Below are 6,179 nucleotides of genomic sequence, written 5' to 3'. Positions count from 1 at the left end.
CCGTTATAGCTAATCTTTGACTTTGTGTGATTTAAGACTGCTAACGCAAGTATCCTTTATTATTAAGGTCGCATAAAACTTAAGCAAAGAACTATGTACCATGACCATCTTGCTTTCTTCTTCAAATGATTTGGGGTAGAATAAGAAGATAAGATAAGAAGAAGAAGCAATATAAATAATTACACGAATTGTCAAAGACCTTGAGGGAATCTGACCACTCACATGACAAACAAAAAAAAAAAAAAAAAAAATTTAGAGTAGCACGGACGTATTACAATTGATACCAGACCGACTATCTTTACTTTATATTGGCAATTTTTTCTCTAGTATTTTCAACTGATGAATATATTGAATTGTGGTACCGGTATGATGTAACCTAGTACCTAAAATATGATCTAAAGTTTATCGATGTGCAGAGTAGGTGGTGGATGACTCAGATGATTGCGCTTTGTCTTGCTTTATTCTCTTTTGGCAGTAGGGTTCGGCAGCCAATCAGTTTGAGATTTTCAGGCTCTCCTCTGCTTAAAAATGTATAAATATTGGAGTAGTTTGTACTTTCTACTAACTATAACTCTTTTCCAGTAATAAATAATACAGTTATGTTATGATATAGCGATGTTGTGGGGTGAACCGTGAGGCTAAAGCATAGCGTTAAGCTCTCTCTTCAACATTTACTATTATTAAACGCAATTACTAATCCATTATTTAAAAGTATCAAATATACTTAAGACCGTTTCTTTTATCACATGGTTATCAAATCGTATATCATATCGGATACTGAAAACTTAATTTTTAAATTTGTATATCACGAATCGTATCGTATAGTAGGATACGTATTTTTTTATAATAAAACAATATTTTTTTTTTCTAAAAATTATATAATTCTCAAGATTAATTAAAAATTTTGTGATACTATTGGCTTTAAATTATGGTATTACTAATCAAATTAATCACAAACTTAAAATCTATATCATTTCCTCTCAACTATTTATAATCATTACAGATCAATATTAATATCTATAGTTCCACAGTGTTATTATTATCTTGGATTGGGTGTGCCAACAACGATTTTTCATTCGTATTACACCACCTCAATATGGTAGACCATAATATGTTACATGTAAGATGTATCTATTTTCCTCATCCCACTTTTTTACAATGCCCCCATGTATATACATCCTAATTTTCCCTTCTCCGTTCTCTGATTCCATCTCAGTCTTAATCAATTTGACCCAAGATCTGCAAAACAAATGAAGAAACAGAACGAAGGAAAACAATCAAACTCACATACAAGAGGTCTGTATATTGTTATCCCATAAACCATGCAATTAAGAATTTCTTGGTATTTAATACTAAATCATTTAATTTATTCAACAATCAACCAAGAATCACATTTTTATATTCTTAATAAGCAAGACTAATAAGTCAAGTTGTTGTAATATATATTACAATCAAATATGTAATGAAAAAAGAAAAGAGTAGTTTTACCTGAATCAATTCGTGTAGAACTTGGTGACTTTTCTCTTAATTGGTTTAATTGCTGACAGCTAAGGTCGGGGACCGAGAGCTGAGGTGCTTGCCAACTGCTCTTTCACCATGAGTGAATCTAGCTAGGATAAAACTAGGATAGGTAATTTGGGTGGGTTTTAGTGAACCGGTTGAGGTGACCTGGATACGACCCATCTTTTTCACCTGACGCGACAAAAATTTTTGGGCCTCGGCCCAATTAAAAAGTCGTATCAATTTATATCGATCTTTTTAAGAACAGTATCGATACGTATCATATCGTAAAATACATATCATGTACCGAACGGTTTGTAATACACCATCTACTACGTACCATTGAGCAATTCATATCGAATCGTATCGTTAGATACTAATCACGTTAAGAAATGAGCATCCATTGTTTTCTAAGAAGATTAGTTTATCTGAAGTTTTCAATGGCAATTCTGGATGAAAAAGATAGGTTACTAACATTTTTAATTACTTTTACTCACAAACCAGCGACGTGACACGTTTCGCATTTGATCAAAAAATACCTATTTGAGCTGACCAATTGTAAGTTGAACGTCTCGTTTATAAGAAAATTAGTGAAAATGGTTTTAACCAGGCAATATTACTCATTTTGAATGTCACTACTATTGCTCCATAATTTTAATCCGGCAAATTGATTTGGTAAATCCTATAAATAATCATAAGCAATCATCTTTATAAAATATGGATGTCTTACCATGTATTCCATCACTTCTCCTTACCATGATGGAAAGTGAATTGTATTACTGATCACTACGTGCTTCATATATTTATAATCCATAATTATTTCGAAATAACATCTATCTTGTCGTCATCGTTCTGTAAGTTTCCCATCACCCAACACATTTTATTCTTAGATCGCAAAATTAAACCGTAAATCCTGACTAAGTACTACCAACGAGGATAAATATTTTGATAAATCAAGATTCATTATTAAACACTAACAACATACCATGGTTAAATTTCTGCTTATTTACAGTTTATTTTCCATTCCAACTTTCCCGGATAAACCAACAGTAAAGTATTCGAATTTGTTTATCAGCCAGTTGACTATCCTGAAGCTGAATTTTTCAAAGATACAACATGCAGTGATTCCTACACGATCAATGATCACTGGCATACCCAACAACTAATATCGTAATTTATTTTTCACATAGTTAAAAAGCATGGAAATCCTGTACAAAAGGCGATCAAGTACATGGTTTTAAGGCTATTTATTGAGGACATGGGGGCCTACGCAATCCGTTATTTAATATGTTCAAACTTCGAAGTCATTATTGAAAATTGATGAGTTGATTCTGACTGTTTGAGCCCTTTTTTTTTATAGACCAGTCAAAGTGAACCTGCATTGTTTAGAATATGCTTTTAATTTGTGACCACATAAATTGTTTTGACTATATTATATAATTCCAGATATATATCCTGGTAAAGCAAAACCTTTCATTTTGAGAACATAATCATGAACACTCACGTTTTGTTTTCTAGTGGTCTGTAACAAATTTCTAACATATAAAGTTTTTACTTTTGATTCAGTAAGAAATTCTTGCTTTAAAGTAAGCTTGTTATAACCACACACACAGAATCAACCAACCACAAATCACACAATCAAGAATCACAACCACACACACAAGAACACAAAGAATTTACCGTAGTTCACTTGCTCAATCTGAATAAGCTACGTCCACGTTGAGCTCGGGAAACACACAAGCTCGCTGCACTAAACACCGCCAAGATTACAGTCCAAATTACACACAGTAACGAAAACCCTAAAATCTCTTCCTCAACCTGTAACTCACCCTGGAGACTCTACCCTTCGAATCCCTACTGATTGCATATACAAATACACCTAGAATGACCTGACCCAGTCACTCAATCACCAAGTTACAAGATTCAAACACTCAAAATCATAAACCCTAACAGACTCAATTTTGTATCAAAGAGAAGAGAGAGTTCACGCGAAAATTACTACATTGCCATCTACCAAAAAGTTCAGCTTTTATATGGTTGACCGAAGGGTTAATTTCCAGCCTTTGGATCCTCTCTTCATCAACGCTCAGGATTGCTTCTTCAGTTCTGCTCAAAACGACAACGTTTTAAGCCATCACACTAACAAAGCCAAATATCAACCGAATATTGACATTTAGAAATTATTGTAAACATCGATTCAGAGGTAGAGGCAAGTAACCAGCTTTTTCATCCTCATTGTCATGAGCAGCTTGCTCGACGATACGAACATCCTACACAATGTGGTGAGCAGTCAGCACAGCAACTTCTAGAAGCTATTAAACAGTTTCTTCGTTGGTAAGAAAAATTTAAAGAGATCATCTATTTCTTCATCACTAAGGAAACTTTATGGTTAAGGAAACTTAATGCTAAGGAAGCTATAGTCACCTCATGCCACTACAACCACTTCTTGTCAAAATGCAGCCACCTCCTGCTTCAACTATCCCAAGACCTGTTCATTGCCAACTAGTATGCAAGTTGTAGAAAACTTAGGCATGAAGGATTCATTGTATATTAACATTTCATTTGGGAGATTCTATCATATAAATATGACACTCCACTTTGTCTTTATGATATGTATGTTCCAACAATTCAAGTAGTAGAGTTTATAATTTAATTTTTCTATATTTTATTCTTACTCATTTTCCGTTATAACTAGTCCTTGAGTTTTTGTGAATTTAAGACTGTTTAACACCATCTTTTAATGTTAAGGCCGCATGAAACTTAAGCAAAGAACTACGTACGCAACATCATGCTTTCTTCTTACAATTGATTTGGGGTAAAAGAAGAAGAAGAAGGTTCCAACAATTCAAGCAATAAAGTTTATAATTTAATTTATCTATACTTCATTCTTACTCATTTTCCGTTATAGCTAATCTTTGAGTTTGTGTGAATTTAAGACTGCTTAACAGTATCCTTTATTATTAAGGTCGCATAAAACTTAAGCAAAGAACTATGTACATGACATCATGCTTTCTTCTTACAAATGATTTGGGGTAGAAGAAGAAGAAGAAGAAGAAGAAGAAGAAAGCAATATAAATAGATACAAGCGAATTAGTCAAAAGACTCTTGAAGGGAAATCTGACCACTCACATGACAAAAACAAAAAAAAAAAAAAAAAAAAATTTAGAGTAGCACGGACGTATTACAAATTGATACCAAGACCGAATATCTTTACTTTATATGCGAATTTTTTCTCTAGTAATTTTCAACTGATGAATATATTGAATTGTGATACCGGTGATTGATGTAACCTAGTACCTAAAAATATGATAGAAAGTTTATAAATGGCAGAGTAGGTGGTGAGATGACTCAGATGATTGACGCTTGTCTTGCTTTATTCTCTTTTGGCAGTAAGGGTTCGGCAGCCAAATCAGGTTGGAATTTCAGGCTCTCCTCTGCTTAAAAATGTATTATAATATTGGAGTAGTCTGTACTTTCTACTTACTATAACTCTTTTTCAGTAATAAATAATACAGTTATGTTAATGATATAGCGATGTTGTGGGGGTGAACCGGTGAGGCTAAAGCATAAGCGTTAATCTCTCTCTTACAAAATTTACTATTATTAAACGCATTTACTAATCACAATTATTTAAAAGTATCAAATATACTTATAAACAGTTTCATTTTATCACATGGTTATCAAATCGTATATCATATCGTATACTGAAAACTTAATTTTTTAAATTGTATATCACGAATCGTATCGTATAGTAGGATACGTATTTTTTTTAATTAATAAAACAATAATTTTTTTTTCTAAAAATTAATATAATTCTCAAGATTAATTAAAAATTTTGTGATACTATTGGCTTTAAATTATGGTATTACATAATCAAAATTAATCACAAACTTAAAAATCTATATCATTTCCTCTCAACTATTTATATCATTTACAAGATCAATATTAATATCTATATTTCCACTAGTGTTATTATTATCTTGGATATGGGTTCCAACAAGATGATTTTTCATTCGTATTACACCACCTCAATATGGTATACCATAATAGTTACATGTAAGATGTAATCTATTTTCCTCATCCACTTTTTTACAATGCTCCCATGTAATATCATCTAATTTTCCCTTCTCATTTCTCATGATTCAAATCTCAGTCTTAATCTAATTGACCAAAAGAGGCTGCAAAAAACCAAATGAAGAAACATAACGTAAGGAAAACAAATCAAAACTCACATACAAGAGGTCTGTAAATTTGTTATCCATAAAACAATGCAATTAAGAATTTCTTGGTATTTTAATACTATATTATTTAATTGTATTCAACAATCAACAAAGAAATCACATTTTTATATTCTTAATAAGCAAGACTAATAAATCAAGGTTTTTGTAATATTATATTACAAATCAAATATGTAATGAAAAAAGAAAAAGAGTAGTTTACCTGAATCAATTCGTGTAGAACTTGGGTGACTTTTAGCTTAATTGGTTTAATTGCTGACTGCTAAGGAGTGGGGACCGAGAGGCTGAGGTGCATGCAACTGCTCTTTCACCATGAGTGAATCTAGTTAGGGTAAAATTAGGAATAGGTAATTTTGGGTGGGTTTTAGTGAACCAGGTTGAGGTGACGTGGATCCGACCCGATCTTTTTCAACCTGACCCGAAAAAATTTTTTGGCCTTCG

This window comes from Pistacia vera, unplaced genomic scaffold (genome assembly GCF_008641045.1).
Source record: "Pistacia vera cultivar Batoury unplaced genomic scaffold, PisVer_v2 Contig58, whole genome shotgun sequence".
Taxonomy (NCBI): Eukaryota; Viridiplantae; Streptophyta; class Magnoliopsida; order Sapindales; family Anacardiaceae; genus Pistacia; species Pistacia vera.
This window is presented reverse-complemented; position numbering follows the sequence as displayed.